The sequence below is a fragment of the Carassius gibelio genome, chromosome B22 (genome assembly GCF_023724105.1).
Source record: "Carassius gibelio isolate Cgi1373 ecotype wild population from Czech Republic chromosome B22, carGib1.2-hapl.c, whole genome shotgun sequence".
In the NCBI taxonomy this organism is placed as follows: domain Eukaryota; kingdom Metazoa; phylum Chordata; class Actinopteri; order Cypriniformes; family Cyprinidae; genus Carassius; species Carassius gibelio.
The window spans coordinates 28,696,944-28,720,137 of NC_068417.1; positions in this window are offsets into that span (position 1 = coordinate 28,696,944).

Genomic DNA, 23,194 nt, shown 5'->3' on the forward strand with positions numbered 1-23,194 from the left:
AAGGACATCCTGGAAAAAAACTATACATACTGAAAACATGTCATTCGGTCAGATCAAACAAAAGTAGAGCTCTTTTGTCATGGAGATGTTGCCTTTGTTTGGAGTAAGAAGGGACAGGTGCTCAACCTAAAGAACACCGTCTCCAGAGTGAAACATGGAGGTGCGAGTGTAATGATGTGGAGATGATTCAGTGCGTTTGAACATGGAATCTGGTTAAAGATAAATCTCATCTGTCCGCCTTTCGTAATATATATTATTTTGTGATAGTTATCATGACATTACTGGTAAATATTTTCAGGTGTGCAGGAGAGAGAGAGAGAAAAAAGAAGAACTCTGAATCAGAGCCATCTGTGTTTGAAATGAACTCACCACATTTGATCTGAATGTCGAGCTCATGACTCTTGATGGGTTGTTTCTCACGAGGATATTCTCCAGTGCAGCTGTACAGTGTGTTTAGTAATAATAACACTGGGGTATTTAAACCATAAACTGTGCCCTTTTCTGATAAATAAAGAAGAGAAAATTAATTAATCATCTGCTTGTCTGTTAAATCATCAACAAATATATAATATGAAAACAATAATAATAATAAAAAATGTGATTACTGATTCACAGTCCCATCAAAACATGTCCATTACTCACTGTTCTCATTATTGATGCAGTTGATGTTAAGCAGTGAAGCATTAAATCGTTCTGGTTTATTCATCCATTCAAACTGAGAGGGAATAGTTTCAGTGAAGTTTATTTGCGGCTTGACTGAAACACAAACATTCAGTTCATTAAAAAAAAAATAATACAGATCAAACTTTTCAAGTCACATCACAAACACATCAGCAACAAACAGGAAACATGACAGTGAATTTGAATTAAGACACAACACAATGTTGAATTAAAATTCAAGAAAAATTAAAATTATAACATTTGTGTAAAACTTTGTTTGATTTAATTTTGTTATGAAATACAACATATATGGGATACTTATATGCAAAGAAACAGATATTAAACATATATTAATAATTAGTGTTTTAAAAATGCATCTACAGAAATGTATAATCTATATCATTATTTAATTCAGTCATTTTGCAATTAATGACAATAAAATTAAAATTGAGAACACTCATGTGTGTTGTGACCAATTCAAATTCACACTCATGAAAAAACAGTAAATTCTACATCATGAGAGAGAGTGAGAATGATTTATCATTCATCATTATTCTACAGACATTTGATTTGTGTTTAAACAGCAGTAAAAATTGAACCGAATAATGATCCATCTGTTGAGTTTATTAAATACCAACCTGGGGGCAGATCAACATTCATTGTGTAGTTGCATGTGTCCAGTACAACGGTGTGTGTGTGTGCACAAGAGTTTTGCTCCGTTATTTCAACACATTCAGTCAGATCCCATTGAATACAAGTGAATTCTCCTTTCAAACACACTTCATTATCTGTCACGCCCGTCACAACAGTTCTTTTAAGAGCTTCTACTTTTTCTGTACAAAAAAAGAGACAAATATAAATACATATTACTTCACAATATCTATTCAGTAGCATAATACAAACACAGTTCAAAAACCTGACATATAGTATAAGAATTGTTATTGCTCTCTAAGATGTGAAATAAAAAAAGAGAATTTGGAGATTTAAAAACTATATTCAAAAATGACTATCATTGCATTATGTAACAAAATATCAATCTGTTGAATTAAGTGTAAATAAACTGGATATTTTTAAGTGCGAGGTCACTGTAAATTATGTCCAATCTGAGTCTATTTCAGTTTGTTTTAATTCATGCAGAAATCTTCTTTTTCACACTTACTACTGGAAGTAAAGGTGTTGTTTCCACTGAGTTTACAGTCATCCACACTGACGGTGTACACAGTGCATGGTTTTAACCATTCAAAAGGAATTTTAAAGACAGATTGGTGAGATATTTGCTCAGCACGGGTCTCATTGTGCTTATCCTTTATCCTGATTGTGTAATTTTGGTCCTTAGAGTCGGTGATATTCACCACACGAGCTTCGGTTTTGTTCACACTCTTCAAAACGCTGTACTGACCTGTGTGTAAGTGTGTATGAACAGTCACAAATTCATAAGAAGAAAACTGTGTCTTGAACAACACAATTAAAGTTGACTTCACACAACAGACAAACAAATACTCACATGGGCTTCTTGTGGGACCTGAGAAAAGCACATAAATGTTAATCATCATAAATCAAGTAATTTTGTCTCAATAATCATCAATCATTTGTTCAGAGAGCACAAGTGTTGTGGAGTTACCCGTGATGCTGGTGGATGTGTGTAAGGTTGAGGTGGGTTGTGTGGAGGTGAGAGATGTGATGGTCGTGATTGGAGGTGAGGTGATGGAGTCATCACTTGGACCTGGTTGAGTGTCTAGTTGACAATAAAAGAGTTAAAACTGTCTGCCCAGACTGAAGATATACTGCAAAGCTCAATTAACATAGAAATAACACATTTCAAGAGGAAAATCATTACCTTTTTCTGTTGATAGTGAGGTTTGTGTAGGAGTGTGTGAGGGTGAGGGGGCTGACTCTAAAGGAAATGCAAGTTCATGATATTGAGCTTCACTTTATGTAATTCACAAATATATTAAATATTGTACTAGTATTAGCTTTAGCCATGGTGAATTGCACAATTACAAATTTACTCTAAATTGAAACTGCACAACCTTTGACGTCAAAATTTCTGGGAGGTATAAAAAAAAAATTAATTAGGCTATTTTTGGTACCCCCTCAGCACATGGTGCCCTACGCACAGTGCGTGATGCGCGTGGTGGGAGCGGCAGCGCTGAGTGCAGCACTGAAGATGTGATTTTGAAGGAGAGTTCACAGTGTAGCATGATGTTATGATGATATTGCAGCACAACAACTGGATTTAGTGATTAACAAAAATACATATTTGATATTAGAAACTATATATCTATGTTGCAGGATTTTAAATGTGACACCTGGTGTTGCCTAAAGGGGCTTGCTTGGGTCTCAACAAACATACAAATAAATAAACAAATAACACCTCTTGCTCACTAACATGTGATTGCAGCATGGCATGATGGGAAACTGGAGGTCAAAGTGTGTGAGAGTAATAATGCAGGAGTGTGAGTTTGATGTCAGCTTTACCTTTGGTGCTGGTGTCTGCAGATGTGTTTGATGAAGTGTTGGAAGTGGAGGAGTCTGACTGAGGGACTGTAATGATGGATTAATAGCATGAAGATGTTTTCACTTATATATATATATATTATGACCCATAAGTTCAAATCAGGAAGAGCATAACAGAAACAGAGCAACACTCACCTGCATCACTTTTTCCTTCATCTGTGGAAAGTGTAAGATAAAAAACATATTAATTACCTTCATCAGAGTCCTGCATGTCCTACATGTGGCTAATATGTATGGGAATCCATGCTTTACATGTTAATAAAAAAAAAAAAAAGACCTTTACATAATTTTGTGCATTTCACTATGTTTGAAAGACAAAAGCTTTCCTGAGACAAAGACTTCATGTCTTCATGTGAATCATATGCATTCATGTAATCAATAAAAAAGTTAATGAATATTTTAAAATGTAATATAATCTAATTACTCAAGATAGAGGTCACATATTCATTTAAAAAGACTTACGTTTACAGACTTTAAAGTAAACATGAAATGCCATTCACTTTTTGTATTTTTTTCAACAGCCACCTAAAATACCGCCTTGGCTGTTGGTTAATGAAGAAAAGTTATTATGAGATTCTTATAGTAAAAACCTTCTAATATATTAAGATAAGCAACATTATAAAAAGCGGTGCAACATTAGATTTCATACATTTCATACAGATTTTCATATAATAAAATGCAAACAAAAGACAAAAAAAGGAATGATTACTAAAACTCTTTTTTAGTCTGGATTTATTTGTATTACCAAAAATAGATTTTTATCATAGTTAACTATTACAAGACATTAAACACGAAGCCTGGTGTATCCTAAAAGTGCTTGCTAGGGGCAATCAATCAATCAATCAATCAATCAATCATTACCTCTTGTTCAGTGATATTATGTTTGTGTCCACGGAATGATGGGATGGCCAGATGTGTGATGGATGAAGGTCAGCGTGTGAGAGGTGTGTGTGTGTGTAAATTGTAGCGTTTTTTGTTTTGTTTTTTATGTGGGCACAATATTTTAATTTACCTTTGACAAATCTTGCCAAGACGGTGAACTAGTGTAATTTATAAATTTCTCCTCAAAGTTAAGTGTGTGTGTTTGTGAAGGAGAGATTCTTGCAGCTAAATGCATAGGTTTTTTTTTTCTTTCCTGGTGTAAAATCCTGTAAATGTTAAACTTGTAAAGAGTGATATATAAAATACTCGCGTTCGCTGATCATTTCATTGAATATGAATTTAACATGTTGGGCAACAGTGGAAGATGAGCACGTGATCGGAGGGGGGGAGGAGCAACGGTTAGCGTCTGATACCAGAGAGAAGTGTCAGTCTGAGTGAAGTCAAGTCAAGTCTGTTTTAATGTCAATTCTTCCACATGTACAGTACATACATACAGAGAATCGAAATTGTGTTACTCTCAGACCCCCGGTGCACACAGATAACATTAACATTTAAACCTAAAAATCTAGATCAAATATAAAATGTAGATATAACTATACAATAAGGGAATGTAAAAAAAAAAAAAAAAAAAAAAAAGAACACAGTGAACAACAGTGCAGATAAAAGCTTATTAAGTCTAATTAAAGTGACAAAGGGCTCAAGAGAAGTTATTTTATTTAACTGACTGATGAGGTAGTGGAATGACATCAGTTCCATGCTGAATGAGGTAGTGAGCAGACCAATGCTGCACAAAGTGCATCTAGTAGATAACGGGGATCTGAGGTAAGTGTGTTTGTTTTATTATCTGAAACACTTATTTGCACAATTATATTTACATTTTTCATTGGCGCCAACTCAGTGTGGTTTAAAATGGAGGATTTGCTTAATTTCACGAGTTCACATCTACGTATATTAATACCGTAAGTTTATGCGTATTTGGCGTGCTGTCCGGGTGGAGGGCTCCGAGCTCGGGATGTGGCCCGAACCCAGAGTACTCCCCCTGGTTGTGGTAAGAGTAGATGGATCTATAAGTGAGGAGAAATGGGGTGGAGGAGGGATGCTGAAAACTGTCAATGAACAGAGATAGGTTCTGCTGTTATTTATACCTTGTCATGAGTTGATTACTGATTGGTCTCCACTTGTGTTAATCAGGTTAATGAACTGCGACTGTTCCTCCCGAACTTTGTTATAAAACAGCATTTCACGAGTTCACATCTACGTATATTAATACCGTAAGTTTATGCGTATTTGGCGTGCTGTCCGGGTGGAGGGCTCCGAGCTCGGGATGTGGCCCGAACCCAGAGTACTCCCCCCCCAAAAACAAGAGAGCAAAAGGACAGCCGCCAGACTACGAACCCCCCAAAACGCAGAGATTTGGCGGGCTGACGTTTTTAGAAGTATGGTCGTTTGACCAGGAGATCTCGCATTGCCTCTGGCAGAAGTAGAGGAGCAGGCAGGTCCTGTTGGTTAATAGTTGAGGAAGAAGCGGTTACGATGTCGGGAAGACGGGCTCCACCGTCTGCCTGCGAGGTGTAATGATATATTGACTAGATGCGTAATGTATCCGCTGGGAGGCTGAGGCTCGCTGGACAGATAGAGGAAACAAATTATATTCCTGCATCCGCTGGAAGACTGGCTCGCTGGATGAAGAACAGAAAGAGATGGATGCATACTGTGTCCACTGGGAGACTGAGGCTCGCTGGACGGGTAGAGGAATGAATAGGTATTTACTGCGTCCGCTGGGACACTAGTGCTCGTTGGACAGACAGAGGAAACCAATAGATATTACTGCGTCCGCTGGGAGACTGAGGCTCGCTGGACAGATATGGGAGACGAATTATGTCCCTGCGTCCGCTGGAAGACTGGGCTTGCTGGACGAAGAACAGGAAGAGATGGATGCATACTGCGTCCGCTGAGAGACTAGTGCTCGCTGGACAGGCAGAGGAAAAAATATGTATTTACAGTGTCCCCTAGGAGACTGAGGCCCAATGGACAGGTAGAAGGAATTAGATAATTACTGCATCCGCTGAGAGACTAGCGCTCGCTGGACGGACAGGGAAATCAATGGATATTTCTGCGTCCGCTGGGAGACTAGTGCTCGCTGGACAAACAGTGGAAAAATAGATGTTATTGAGTCCGCTGTGAGACTAGTGCTCGTGGACTGATAGAGGAGACAAATAGGTATTTTCTGTGTCCGCTGGGAGGCTGAGGTTCGCTGGACAGACAGAGGAAAGAAAAATAATAATGAAAAATAGATATGTACTGGGTCCGCTGGGAGACTGAGGCTCGCTGGACGGACAGTGGAATGAATAAATGTTTACTGCGTCCGCTGAGAGACTGGTGCTCGCTGGACGGACAGTGGAAACGAATAAATATTTACTGCGTCCGCTGAGAGACTCATGCTCGCTGGACGGACAGTGGAAACGAATAAATATTTACTGCGTCCGCTGAGAGACTCATGCTCGCTGGACAGACAGTGGAAACGAATAAATATTTACTGCGTCCGCTGAGAGACTCGTGCTCGCTGGACGGACAGTGGAATGAATAAATATTTACTGCGTCCGTTGAGAGACTGGTGCTCGCTGGACGGACAGTGGAAACGAATAAATATTTACTGCGTCCGCTGAGAGACTCGTGCTCACTGGACAGACAGTGGAAACGAATAAATATTTACTGCGTCCGCTGAGAGACTCATGCTCACTGGACGGAAAGTGGAAACGGATGAATATTTACTGCGTCCGCTGAGAGACTAGTGCTCGCTGGACGGACAGTGGAAACGGATAAATGTTTACTGCGTCCTCTGAGAGACTGGTGCTCGCTGGACGGACAGTGGAAACGGATAAATATACTAGTGCTCGCTGGACGGACAGTGGAACGGATAAATATTTACTGCGTCCGCTGAGAGACTAGTGCTTGCTGGATGGACTTACTGCGTCCGCTGAGAGACTGGTGCTCGCTGGACGGACAGTGGAAACAAATAAATATTTACTGCGTCCGTTGAGAGACTCGTGCTCGCTGGACGGACAGTGGAAACGGATAAATATTTACTGCGTCCGCTGAGAGACTCGTGCTCGCTGGACGGGCAGTGGAAACGAATAAATATTTACTGCGTCCGCTGAGAGACTGGTGCTCGCTGGACGGGCAGTGGAAACGAATAAATATTTACTGCGTCCGCTGAGAGACTGTTGCTCGCTGGACGGGCAGTGGAAACGGATAAATATTTACTGCGTCCGCTGAGAGACTGGTGCTCGCTGGACGGACAGTGGAAACGGATAAATATTTACTGCGTCCGCTGAGAGACTGGTGCTCGCTGGACGGGCAGTGGAAACGAATAAATATTTACTGCGTCCGCTGAGAGACTCGTTCTCGCTGGACGGGCAGTGGAAACGAATAAATATTTACTGCGTCCGCTGAGAGACTCGTGCTCGCTGGACGGACAGTGGAAACAAATAAATATTTACTGCGTCCGCTGAGAGACTCGTGCTCGCTGGACGGACAGTGGAAACGGATAAATATTTACTGCGTCCGCTGAGAGACTCGTTCTCGCTGGACGGAAAGTGGAAACGGATGAATATTTACTGCGTCCGCTGAGAGACTAGTGCTCGCTGGACAGACAGTGGAAACGGATAAATATACTAGTGCTCGCTGGACGGACAGTGGAACGGATAAATATTTACTGCGTCCGCTGAGAGACTAGTGCTTGCTGGATGGACTTACTGCGTCCGCTGAGAGACTGGTGCTCGCTGGACGGACAGTGGAAACAAATAAATATTTACTGCGTCCGTTGAGAGACTCGTGCTCGCTGGACGGACAGTGGAAACGGATAAATATTTACTGCGTCCGCTGAGAGACTCGTGCTCGCTGGACGGGCAGTGGAAACGAATAAATATTTACTGCGTCCGCTGAGAGACTGGTGCTCGCTGGACGGGCAGTGGAAACGAATAAATATTTACTGCGTCCGCTGAGAGACTGTTGCTCGCTGGACGGGCAGTGGAAACGGATAAATATTTACTGCGTCCGCTGAGAGACTGGTGCTCGCTGGACGGACAGTGGAAACGGATAAATATTTACTGCGTCCGCTGAGAGACTGGTGCTCGCTGGACGGGCAGTGGAAACGAATAAATATTTACTGCGTCCGCTGAGAGACTCGTTCTCGCTGGACGGGCAGTGGAAACGAATAAATATTTACTGCGTCCGCTGAGAGACTCGTGCTCGCTGGACGGACAGTGGAAACAAATAAATATTTACTGCGTCCGCTGAGAGACTCGTGCTCGCTGGACGGACAGTGGAAACGGATAAATATTTACTGCGTCCGCTGAGAGACTCGTTCTCGCTGGACGGACAGTGGAAACAAATAAATATTTACTGCGTCCGCTGAGAGACTCGTGCTCACTGGACGGGCAGTGGAAACAAATAAATATTTACTGCGTCCGTTGAGAGACTCGTGCTCGCTGGACGGACAGTGGAAACGGATAAATATTTACTGCGTCCTCTGAGAGACTCGTGCTCGCTGGACGGACAGTGGAAACGGATAAATATTTACTGCGTCCTCTGAGAGACTGGTGCTCGATGGACGGACAGTGGAAACGGATAAATATTTACTGCGTCCGTTGAGAGACTGGAGCTCGCTGGACGGACAGTGGAAACAAATAAATATTTACTGCGTCCGCTGAGAGACTCGTGCTCGCTGGACGGGCAGTGGAAACAAATAAATATTTACTGCGTCCGTTGAGAGACTCGTGCTCGCTGGACGGACAGTGGAAACGGATAAATATTTACTGCGTCCGCTGAGAGACTGGTGCTCGCTGGACGGGCAGTGGAAACGGATAAATATTTACTGCATCCGCTGAGAGACTTTTAAATTACAATTTTTTATTATGTTTGAAAACGGCGTATTGTGCAGAGGCTAATGCGACTGGGAATGTGGGGCATCAAAGCTGATCATAAACCCTTGTTGAAATTCACGTCGCTTATTGTGAAAACTGAACAGCTTATTTCAGTGAAATGGCTTAACATGATCACTTTTTTTTTTTTTTTTTTTTTAATATATCTGGGGGAGGTACAGAAAAGGCTCCTGCGGGAGCAGACACTGCTGTGGCAGTGAGGAGATACAAAAGGGGCTCCTGCGGGAGCAGACACTGCTGCGGCAGTGAGGAGATACGAAAGGGGCTCCTGCGGGAGCAGACACTGCTGCGGCAGTGAGGAGATACGGAAAAGGCTCCTGCGGGAGCAGGCACTGCTGTGGCAATGGGGAGATATGGAAAAGGCTCCTGTGGAAGCAGCTCTGCATTTAACCCATCCAAGTGCACATACGGCAGTGAACGCGGACACACCGTGAACGCACGCCCGGAGCAGTGGGCAACCATTTATGCTGCGGTGCCCAGGGTGCAGCTGGGGGTTCGGTGCCCTGCTCCTAGGGTTAGGAGTCCACTCTCTAACCACTGGGCCCTGAGTTCCCCCTCCTTGACTGTGGGAAGAGTAGGCAGGTTAGTAACATTTTCAACCTTTGTTCATTTTCAACCAATGTGGAGGAAGTTTTTTACAGTATAAAATAAGAGGCAAAAAATTATTTTACTATTGTAAATATGAGTTTATGACAGCATTTATAATTAAACCACGGTAGCCATAAATTTACCGTTGTCTGAGACGTCGTGAAATGTTCTTTAGCATCATGACCATAGAATGTAGTTATGGCTCTGCAAGGTTTAGCATGGTTTCCAGAGATCTGGAGCTGATTCTGGGTAGCTCGGTGGTTTGTGACTGTTGTCTCGTGGCGCGCTGTCTTTTAAGCGGCCGTTCACCCATCACGTCTTTTTTTTTTTTTTTTTTTTTTTTTTCTCTCCTTCTCAGGCGCGTCTGCACCGCATCGAGTTGAAAACATCTCAACTTTTCAGGATGCCGCAGCGCAAGAATATCAGACCTGAACCAGGAAGTTGGTCACCAGATCCCAGGGTAACCAGTTAAATTGCATGGAGACACCGGAGAGCGCCTAGATGTTCCTCTGAGGTGCTCGCTCATCGCAGTTGTGCTGCCGTGGTACACCATATCGGTTTTGCAAAGGGAACAAAGAGACGTTTTATTTGTCCTCTGTTTAAAGTATTCTCATACTTTTAATAACAGTGGTCTCGGTTTGTGATAGAATGCAACTTCTTCATTCACTGTATGCCATTATGCGAGATGTAAACAGTGTGACGCGTCCACGCATTGCACGCGCGTCGACGTTTTTTCTTTTTTTTTTTTTTTTTTCCGACGTAAGCGATGATGTCAACGCGTCGTTGCAGCACTAATTAGTGGTGGAAATTATGATTCTTTCTAGAGATTCGTTCATTTTCGGTTCATTCAACAAAATGATTAGTTCAGAGATAATTTCTTCGTTTTACACAGAATATGCCAGCAGGTGGCAAAAGAGTGTATTATGTGTTATGTCTTACGTCAACGAACGCATTCACTTGTTACAAAAACTGATCTGGCTTTATCAAAATGTGTGTATAATCGCGTTCAATATATGAAGTCTAATTGAGTTGTTCAGATGAACAAAGCACAGGGTTTCTTGCCTATTTAGCATTTTAATTGTTTGGTCAGACAGTTTGTATATTATATATTCACATCCATAAATCGGGGATTAACCTTTCTTTTACGGTCTATGGATTAAACGTGCAGTTGCTAAATATCAAAACGAGCGTATGTGCACAGTACTGTACCTATAACTGCGCTTTGCATTTTCGAGATTGACATGCTAAAATAGCAGATTAACCCAGTTTACTCTAATTCATTTTGTTCGCGAACAAGATAAGCTATGTGCCAGTTCATTTAATTCACAAACGACATGTATCCGTTCATTCAGTTCGTTCACGAATGACAAGTGTGCCAGTTCAGTCATTTCACTCATGACAATAAGATCTCTAGATCTAGTTCAGACTCATATGAAACTCGTTCATTGAAGGGCGTATTCGTTACTACATTCAACAAATCACATACTCTGTCACATCTCATACTCGAAGGCTATCGGCTCGATGTTGAGTAATTCTTTGACAGGATGAAACGGTTGTTACCCGGTTCACTGAGCTGCGCATGCGCTGCTTAAAGCGCCGCGCTGCTATGAAGGGAGGAACTTTACTGAACGAGAAATATGAGTCCGTGGATAACATGAACGATTTGTTCGCCTAAAAGATTCGTTCACCTAAAAGATTCGTTCAAAAGAACGATTCGTTTACGAACGACACATCACTAGCACTAATGGATACATCTGGAACACTGGTTTCACGTTGTAGTATAGACTGTGGAAACAGAGGCTTCTGAAAACTATGGGAATCATTATGCAATGAAAATCATTATGTCTGTAAAACATACCAACAGACATGATTATGGCAATAACGTTAATTGCAGTTATGTGCTATTCACTTACAAGCAGTTCTAACGATATTTACTTGCATGCTTTCATATTACGGTCCTAGAAAAACTCAGAATTTACTCACACTGCTGTCCTGCGGCAAAACAAGGGTATAATGATCACGCCAGTAGATGGTGAAATATGTCCCCAAGAAAATTGGTCCTGCCAGAATAATTGCATGAAACTTGTCTGTAAAACCTCAGTGAGGTTTAAACATGCACGGTAAGGCAGATGATATCTTTGAACATTTCAGTGTGGATGATGACTACCTCATGGCCTGATTTAACAAACTTTAAGCCTCCTTTCCACAGCACGCGACATTTGTACACGATTGTCGCATTTCTCCCTCTCGCGGCAGGCGTGCTTAACTTTCAAACTGGTCGTGCAGTAGCCCTAACTGTTACCTTGACATGTTCACCATGGTAAAGTTAATAATTTGAATGAATATAATGTATGAATACATCGTCACAAATCAGATTACCCCCTAAATAAAAACAGTAGGTTTTATGGGGCTAATCACGTAAATAATGGTTTAATAATTATTTCTGCCATAATTATTATGAACCACCATTTTACATAAATGATGTTGAAGAATAATGTCAAGGTTAACAAAATATAGGTAATTCTGCCCTCGCACCGAAAGATCACATCCGGTCGGGCGTTTGCACACGGCCTGGTCGCAGAAGTTTAAATATTTGAACGCATCCGAGGCTCAATTTGGATCTGAATTTCCACATACATATGTGATCGGAACTCCACGCGGCTCTCGCACTACTTCTGGCCGCAAACCTGTATTTACCGTCTTCATCTGAAAATGTATTGATTTATGACGCAGGAGGCGGCCTCAAACTTCGCCTCGGCCGGAAAAAGCCGCGGTGAAAGGCTGAGCCGCTGCGGGAAGTGAAAGAGGCTTGCTGCAGTAAGAACTGAGGAGCGGGCTGGTTGAATGCCTGCTGGTGCTGCGATTCCAGCGCTCAAAGAGAGCCCGGTCTTGATCGGAGTCTATTGGCCACGACGTGTGGCTTGGCACGAAGAGCAGCTGTCGCGATGACGTTTGATGGTGCTCAACGGCCGTGTTTAATGATCATGGTCAGCAAAGTAGCATATCTGAAAAATCACCGGTATGGATCTCCTTGTTGGAAGGAAGATTTCGTCTGTGATAAGATGACAGACAGCGCGAACCGGGATGCTGAAAACTGTCAATGAACAGAGATAGGTTCTGCTGTTATTTATACCTTGTCATGAGTTGATTACTGATTGGTCTCCACTTGTGTTAATCAGGTTAATGAACTGCGACTGTTCCTCCCGAACTTTGTTATAAAACAGCATTTAGATTCTTGTTGCTAAGTTAGGTGTGTTTAAAGTTGGTAACTTATATATTAACCTTATATAGAGAGAAATCGAAAATAGGCCTGTAAACTTAATTTCACTTAGGAAGCATAAACATAAAGGATGTTTGTTTTTTCGGAGTGCCACAGTCTTAATGGAACATTTGCACGAATTTCAATTTAAGTCGTATCTAAAACAATTTAGAGTGTAATCTAAATATATTCTAATTTATTGTTTATTAAGTGGGCTTTGTATGTGAGCACATTTTAAACTGAATAAATTGGCACAAATCTCTGACACTGGGAGAAAATAGGAGAAAGGCATTAAATCCAAAAATCTAATGGACTTCAAATGGGATTTCATCTAGGCAAGTGAAGTTACACATACATATTCATTAAATACAGTTCTTAATACAACTTATTTAACCGTTTAAACATATAAAATATTTCTTACATTTAAACTTTTTTAACAAAAAATTAACATTTAAAAGTAATCAGTCAAAAAGACTGATGTGACTCGTTTTGGTTACTAACACCGTGTCCCTGTAGTTTGCGTTGCATAAAATAAAATAATTTACAGCAAAGAAATGGTTTTATAGATAAAATATCCACAAACCTATATTTGACCAAAAAAATGCAAGTCGTCAGTGACACTGAGAACTACTTTGAAAAGGAAGCAGTCCGCACTCATTACAACCCCTATGTTGTTGCGACTGTCCAGTCCTAGGCGCTGGGTTACACAAAAACTACCTAAACACAAAAAATGTAAAAAAAAAAAAAATTTGAGGTTGAAATAATATAATGATTTTATTAAAACCATGATTATTTTTTTTTTGAGTACATGCACACTAATAAATCAAGCTGTTAATCAGTTAAGTTGGTCCACTAATGTTGTTCAAATGCAATGTTACCTCTCCGTACTCTATCCAGTCACCCCACTTTATTCCGGGACCTAGCAAGTTACAAATTAAGTACTGGTCATACTAGTAGTGTGGAAATAATGGTTGTTATTTTAGCCGAAGCGTAAAAATGAAATTTAAAAGGTAAAAATAATAATGTCAACTCATTATCAGCATCGCCACAGATGATTACATCGACCAATCGTGACAGGCCTACTTGAAATAAATCTTGAACTGAAATCTTGAACTCGAACAATTAGCAATTAAAAAGAGAAAAGAAGCATTTCCTCTTCTATGAATGATTAAACATTTTATGCGAGTGCTCTGCTAAAAAATTTAAATAAGATTTACTTTGCGAAAAGTAAAGAATTTGCACAAATATATTTTAAGTAAATTTGACTGCTCTAATATAAAGTACAACTCATCTGTCATTCTCAGTTAAAATCTACCTAATATCACACTCGTGAAGAAATGAAGTAAATATTTTTAATTATTTTTATTTTTTTTTTTCAAATTACATTTTAATGGTTAAAATACATTTTAGAAATCAAATAGCATGTCCAATTAACTGAAAACGTGAAACTGATTCAGTTTAACAATTTATCAGTAATTTCTTTTTTAGGAAATACGTTTTTTTCTCAAATTCAATTTTTATTCCTGTAACAATTAAAACATGGAAGAACAATTGTGTAATTATTCCTTAAACATATTTTTTAATGATTATTATCATTATTTTTATTACTATAATTCTTATTTTGATTATTATATTACTTTGAAAACGACATATTCTACTGTACAAAAGTGATATATTTCCGTCACAATTACATCACATTAGACCGAACCTTTATTCGAAGGGTTGGTGTGAAGACACTTGATTTTTTGTGTATGTGGGATAGAGCTGCAACTAATGATTATCTTTTTCTGTAGACTAATCTAGTGATTATTTTTTTGATTAGTCGACTACTTTAACGATTATTATTGATTTTTTTATTTATTTTTTATTAATCTAGTGTTCCTTTTTTTGATTAGCTAATTAATCCTTTGGATAACTTTACAAAAATTATAAGTCAAGTCAAGTCAAAATGTATTTATATAGCACCTTTTATACAGACAAGCTGACCAATGTGCTTTACAAAACAATAAAATATCACACGACAAACAGAGCCATAAAAAAAAAAAAAAAAAATGTATTAAAAGCAATTGAATAAAAGTGTGTTTTCAAGCGTGACTTGAAAACTGACAAGTCAGGTGCAGAGCGAACATGATTAGGCAAGCTATAGTGTCGCACCCGCAATGGCAAAGGCACAATAACCTCTGTGTTTTAATCTATACAGTGGTAAAGATAAAAGTTTATGTGTACCTGACCTAAGATCTCATTCATAACTCCAAAAAGTCTTTAGTTTTATTATATTTATAAGAGAAAGATAGTCTGGAGGCGTGACGTATGGGCGGAGCTAAAGAATCACAAGCGTGAGTAAGCTTTTGTGTTGAGAGCGTTTGGAAGCTGTGACATTACCATGAGGAAAAAAACATAATCCAAAACAAACCATGGCTAACAGTCAGATTCAGCGTATATTTATGATCCAGAATCAGATCCAGAGGCTGAAATTTAACAAGAGCAGCATCAGCAACGACGTCTATACGTGGTATGTACTGAAACTGTATATATTTGCTTAGTGGTTTTGGAAAATGACTAAGTTCCACTTTATGTCATCTTTTTTTTTCTTTTCTTTTTTTTTAAGCTGCACATGTGGAAAGTGCAGTTTGATGACAACATCGCATGTTGTTTACTTGATGTGCTTACGTGCTGATAGCTAAGTTAACAACACAGAGATATTTGGAGCAGTTTTACTCACCGCATGCGGTTCCAACACATGATCGTGACCCATTTGCATTATCCTTAAGAAATAAACAATACGCAAATCCGGCATCAAACTGGGCTTTGTTTGTAAAACAAGCATCTTCAAAATGCAGGGAACAAACAAAAACACTTGCACAACTCAGTTGATGTTCTGTAAAAATAAACTCCATCCACTGGTCCCTCAATGCTGTTTTTTTTTTTTTTTTGTAATCTGTGCAGGGTTGTCTTGCCCTGGCAACCAAAAACACACTTCTTTTGTGACATTTCGCTCTCTCGCTCTGGTCAGTGAATGTCTCTGCTCTGCTCTACGGGAGCGCGCGCTCTTCCGGGAGAAGTGCCCTTAGGACCCATATAAGGAAATTCCGCTCCATCTAACGTCACACAGAGCCATACTCGAAAAAAACTTTCTGAAACTTGTGACAAACCGGAAGAGGTCTTTTTGGAACAAAAATACTCCTTCAAACTTACAACTTAATTTTCGAACTTTGTCCATGTTTAGCATGGGAATCCAACTCTTTAACAATGTATAAAAACTCAGTATGCATGAAATAGCATTTCACCCCCCCCCCCCCTCCCCCCCCCTCCCCCTTAAGCATTTACAGACAAATAAAAGAATTTTAAAATTGACCCTAAAGCGAACCAGCAACCAGTGAAGGGATGCTAAGATCGGGCTAATATGTTCACGTTTGTGAGTGCCTTTTAAAAGTCTCGCTGCTGCATTTTGGACTATTTGAAGACGTGTTAGAGTTGTTGAATTTATTCCATAGTATAGAGAATTACAGTAGTCCAGTTGAGATGACAGGAATGCATGTATCACCCATTCAAAAGCTTGGGGACATAGAAAAGGTTTAACTTTAGTCAGCATACGTAGATGGAAAAAACAAGATCTGACAACAGAATTCACTTGCTGATCCAGTTTCAACAAACTATCTAATGAAACACCAAGATTTTTCACACAGGTATTTCAGGTAGGTGGTTTAAACTACTTTTAGAAGGACCAAAGAGTATAAGTTCCGTTTTATTTTCATTTAATTTTTAATTTTAATAAGTACAACTTCTAACATAATATTTCAACTTTTATTAATTTTTTTCAAAAAAATACTTAAGTGTGGTTGAAGTTTTTACAGTATATAAAAATAAAGTGCCAAAAATAAAATGTAAACAACACTAGCATCAGGCACGAATAATGCCATATGAATTCAAGCTTCAGCTTAGTGAAATGGAACCTGGATGGAAGTGTTTATCCTGGGTAAAATGTGTTGTCTCACAAAATCCTTGACCGGCTACAATAGAAAGAGGTCTCATATCTTTTACAATCATGTTGAGTATGCTATTGCTAAGTGTAACAGCCGTTTGGGAAGTGAAAACTGTGACATCCTTTTTATGAAATAAATCTTGTACACAGCTTTGACTTTTTAACTAACGAGATAATTTGTTATTAATCACATACTTATGATTTATTTAATTGGCTTGTGCCAAAGGTAAACAAAAATGCACTTAGTAGCCCTTTTATCTATATGTTCACCAACACAACTAGATTACAGCATAGTGTTAATTGTCTAGTTGTTAATTTTAAGTCTACGTGTGCATAAACAACTTCTAACAACTAGTAAATGTAAATTAAAAGTTTGCTTTATTTTCATCAAAGTAACCTATACAGTATATGTTTACAGTTTATACTGTTAGCGATTAGCATTACCAGTATTACCTATCAAATAATAATTCATTATTTAACATTACATAGCAGGTAAGAACACAACAATGGCTCTCAAAACTAATAGTAATAATAAATACTTACACAGATAGCTAGTCCTTTTGAGGTTGGGCAGCGCCGGGATGTTTTTTTCTGAGGTGCTTGTGCATTGCAGTTGTGCTGTGGTACACCATTTCAGTTTTGCAAAGAGAACAAAGGACCATTTTATTTGGCCTCTGTTTAAACTATAATTGTGGTCTAGCTTTTTTAGCCAATACTTGAGATGAATGTAAACAGTGTGACGCATCGACGCATTTCACCCATGTCAACGTATTAGTAGTTGACATAATCGATGATGATGACGTGTTGTTTGCAGCACTAGTGTGTGTACATGAAATGATAATAGTTTTTCACAAATAAAACTATAAAAAGCTGGTAAAGCGGCTTTCAAAGAAGCTCTTATATGAAGTTCGTGTCCTCATATGGTGAGAAAACAGGCACTGAAAACACCATAAGTGTCACGTATGGTTCAGTATCTTTGTAATAAACAAAACCATGCACCATTCATACACACAGAACATGCAGTAATAAATATTAAGTAAGTAAATATTTTTGCATTTAAATATTCACCTACACTAATCCACATCGCGATTTCAGTTGGGTGTACAACACTATTTTATTGTATTCATCAAAATTTGTCAAATTCTGTGACAATCCACATTATTTGCATAATTCCGTTTTCTTGACCGGATTCCGTGATTACCTCCCTGTTTTTCACATCGTGGAAATCGTAGGGCCTTAAGTTTCTGAAATGTTTGTGTAGTATCATATATATGTTTTTTTGTCATGTTCTTTTGAAATAGTGCTGATGTTATTTTTAACTTAAAAATGATATTTCTCAATGTTTATGTTTCAGATTACACCCGTCCCTGGCTACACTTGCATCAGAGTTGGTGACAGTTTTATGTTTATGAAACGTTCTTGGCCTGTTCTACAAATCTTTGCCAGGTTTTTACTTTAATTACACCAAAATAAGATTCTTGTTCAGAAGTTGTTTGCCATTTCTGAAAGGCTGTTTTTAGGGGAACGTACACTCCAAGCCCATGCTACGTCATACTCATAGCACACAGCTACACCTTAATTGGCTGCTTGTTTTGTTTTTTAGATGGTTAACTTAAATCAGTTTAAATATGTCTACAGACTTCTGCAGGGTTCATTTTGCACAATGTCTGTTTTGTGATGCTATGGTTAATTTTCTACTCTCTTCATCTCACCTTTCTCTAACACATACAAAGACTGATTCTTCCATTTTGATTGCTTTTTTTTTTTTGAGAAAGCATTTGAATTATTGCTTGGACACTTAAATAAATACTGTGCTATAAGAAATACCCCTTTGGTCTTCTCTTTTCTGTGTATTTGCTGCCATTTTTTGTATAAATGAAAGTGCAATGCCAGTTTGTCAGACTCAATAGACTGAATAGTTTTTTGTGCTAAAAGAAGGTATTTACTCTGCTATCCTACATGTGGCTAAATTATTTTTAGTATTGGGACTTAGCAAATTAGTTTTTTTCTGCTCTCAGAGCAGACATGGGACCCTTTCGTTGAAAACCACTATTGCAGAGAAATGTGTAGACAGTGGTGGGCAGATTACTTACAAATTTATGACTTGTTATTAATTCCACGTTAAATGGTAAAAATTTTTGTTTGCATGCATTACAGAACACATTTTATTTAATATAATCAGGCCACTTTCTTTTGATATAACACTTTTATCCCATTGATTGTATAATAATATTTCACCATATTGACAAATAATAACAAAGATAAAGAAAATATATTCCATTCATTGTTATTAAAATCACTAATCACTGTTATTAATGCATTAAACATTAAATTACGTTTATGTTTCTCAAACTGGTGTCTGTAAAGAAACTACAATAAAACTAAATAAAAAACTATATATATATATACAGCAGTGGTGTCAAAAGTACTGGCATTCATTACTCAAGTAGAAGTATAGATACTAGGGTTTAAAAAGACTTTTGTAGAAGTTGAAGTATCAACTCAAGCTTTTTACTCAAGTAAAAGTTTAAAAGTAATGGTTTAAAAAACTACTTAAAGTATAAAAGTAAAAGTAATGTAAGGGGAAAAAAATGCCATTAAGAACAAAAGCTTAGGTCGCACCAGAGGGGCCTATTGTGCACTACCCCACCGCCTCAAAAAACATTTTTCTAAAGGCCACAGGCCATAATGACTATAATGTTATATTAAAATGTTCATGTTGAAAAATTTGGGATGCACTAGGCTTCCTGTTTCAGCCGCATATATGAAAATACAAAAATGGTGTGCACATCCCAAACATCCAATTAGGACGCAGGTGCAAGAAAACTAAATGATATAGACAAATAAAGAAGTGAAGTCTGAACACTGAAAACTACTACTCCAGAGGAATTTAATCAAGCAACGTTTCGACCTTCAGGTCTTCATCAGCCGCATATATGCCCATTTAAAATGAACACACTTTAGTACAATGCAAATAAATTAAAGGACTAGAGATATGATGACTAGTTGCCAATAAGTATTGTTATGGTGCAAAAAGTCAAACTTCAGAGGCTTCTCATCAATAACTTTTAATGGAATGTAAATGTACATCCAAGATTAGCTGCAGGAATCTGCGAGGGCAATGGACAAGAACATTGGTACAGGCTTAGTAACAATTACACTTGTATGGTTGTCTATTTACAGTAAACATTATAGTGCTGTCAAAATGAATGATTAATCCAAGTGATTAATCAAAAACTAAAACTGAAAAAGAAATCATAATCCTGATAATTTCTTGATTGATAGCTTCTTGTATTCGGTACATACGTCTGCTATGTCCAGTGTTCGGGGGGGGGGACGAGTTACAAAATTGGTATAGCCTACTTATCACAACATTGTCAATCGCATCGTCAATCGAAAACGCTAATTTATTAAAACGTCTCGCTACCGAACTACCTACAGTAGCTTAATTTGTGGAGGACGAAGAAAAAACACTCATTTGGTAAATGAGCCAGTGAGAAATAATAACTTTTAAGTAGGGTCCAGTGCCTTTTCAATACTTTTAAAACGGTACCGGCTCCTAAACGGTGCCTGAACCGATACTTTAAAAAAAATAACCACAAAAAAAAACTATGGATAACTTTAAAGAACATTACAAATATTTAAAATAAATCCATAGCTTGTTGTGCAAGTTGTGCTTCCCTTAATCTTAGGCTAATAAATGTATTTCACAATCTGGGTCATTATTTAATACAAAACCACACTTAATGTTTCTACTGTATCTCTGTCACTCACTCTGATATTTAGTTAAGATGAGTAATGTCTGTCACTGTCTTAAATCATTTCTGTGAATTACTGTATGCTCATTCTTTATAAAGTAGCAACAATGTCGTTTTTAAAATACAGTACTGTGCAAAAGTCTTATGGAAAAATTTGTATTTTCTCCCCAAAAAGGGTTTTAAGCCAGTTATTTCTTTTGCTGTAGTGTGTCAGTAGGAAATATCAGTTTGCCATTAATTTTAATAATAATCTAGTGTGATTTTGAATGCACAAGCAGTTTGTCAACGGCAAAATGAATGTTTGGAAATGTAAACTGATATTTTATATTGACACACTACAGCAAAATATATAAATAACTGTCAGAACACCATTCTTTTAAGTGAAAATACTAACGTGTCTAAGACTTTTGCACAGTAGTGTATGTATAAAGTACGTATGATTAAATTAAGTATATTTAAATAAGTGTAATTAAAGTATGTGTTCGTTCATATGTGTTAAGGGCTAGATTTTCGCTGGAGGAAACGGCTGTGGTGTAATGAGCGAAAACTACCTCGTGACCTTTTGTAAACTGTATTTATGACAAAGAACTGCACAAATATGGATATTCTAACAATCTATCGATAAACACATACCTTGTGTCCTCTGTTTGTTTAAGTGCGCATGCGCTGCTCCATTCGCGGTCTGCGCCTCTGCGGATTGAAGAGCGCGCTGAAAGACGGGAGGAGACCGGTCTGACGCTGGTTTCATGTGAAATTTAAGCGGACTGACTCTGAGGCAATCGGGATACCGGTTCCATACCCAACCCTACTTTTAAGAAATATATTTTTTGATAAACGAACCCAAAACTGTCTATGTCCTGGCTGGACTGTGATGTGATTTGTGTCACGTGCAGGTGCGATGGATCGAGTACAGACCAATAGGGTGTCGGAATGGTGTATGTTTATACTTCTCATCCAACCACAATCAAATTCAATCCATCCGGATGGCGCGATTTATCTGGATAGGTTTTTTTTTTTTTTTTTTTTTTTTTTGAATGATGACAAGTCGGAATGAAAACAAGCCGAAATGAAATAGCAGTAACGAAGCTATTTTTAAAATGTAAGGAGTAGAAAGTACAGATACTTGCCTGAAAATGTAAGGAGTAGAAGTAAAAAGTCGGCTGAAAAATAATTACTCAAGTAAAGTATAGATACCTCAAATTTCTACTTAAGTACAGTAACGAAGTATTTGTACTTCGTTACTTGACACCTCTGATATACAGACCAAAAGTTTGGACACACCTTCTCATTCAAAGGGTTTTCTTTATTTTCATGACTATGAAAATTGTAGATTCACACTGAAGGCATCAAAACTATGAATTAACACATGTGGAATTATATATGGAATTATATACATAACAAAAAAGTGTGAAACAACTGAAAATATGTCATATTGTAGGTTCTTCAAAGTAGCCACCTTTTGCTTTGATTACTGCTTTGCACACTCTTGGCATTCTCTTGATGAGCTTCAAGAGGTAGTCACCTGAAATGGTCTTCCAACAGTCTTGAAGGAGTTCCCCGAGAGATCCTTAGCACTTGTTGGCCCTTTTGCCTTCTGTCTGCGGTCCAGCTCACCCCTAAACCATCTCGATTGGGTTCAGGTCCGGTGACTGTGGAGGCAAGGTCATCTGGCGCGGCACCCCATCACTCTCCTTCTTGGTCAAATAGCCCTTGATGCCTTCAGTGTGACTCTACAATTTTCATAGTCATGAAAATAAAGAAAACTCTTTGAATGAGAAGGTGTGTCCAAACTTTTGGTCTGTACTGTACATCAACTTCATCTAAACTTCACAGTCTATGCTGTGACAAAGAAACAAGCTCCTCCACATACATTTAAAGCAAAATAAATATTTTTTGTTTTATTTTTTAAAACATACAGAAAGACTTTGGCATCATGTTTCATTTTGTGTGTGTGTGTGTGTGTGTGTGTGTGTGTGAGAGAGAGAGAGAGAGAGAGAGAGAAAGAGAAAGTGGGATGGTATTAAAACTTTGAAGATCATGCTAAAAATAAGAACTTTAAAGAATCCTAAGTGATTAATGCATAACACATCTAATATAATCATATATATAATATTATATAATATGATATAAATTATTATTTATTATATAATATTACATAAAAATATAAATATTATAGGTAATATATATTATCATTTTGTTGAATTAAGAATCAACGGACATCAGATGTAGTGGGGGTACTGATTATTTAAACATTACATTAATGCTAGCTTTGAAATAATGTACTCCATTGACGTAGATCATATGGTCTGGAACTCCACCCTCGCTGTGAGGGGGTCTGTGAAGCACCCCTTCAGGTTTCACATATATTTCACTACGAGGACCTGTGAGATTCTGTTTATGATTTAACTTTAAAAATTCTATTTTATTTTTTACATTTTATTATTTTATTTTGGGGTTATTTCATTCAGGTTTGGACATCTCTTAGCAGTCTAAAAATGTAAGGGATATTTTTTTATTAAATATTTATCATCAGAAATGTTTATTTTATATATTATGCTACATATAATATAATTTAAAGAAGAGAATGGTGTGTTTTATAAGTTCG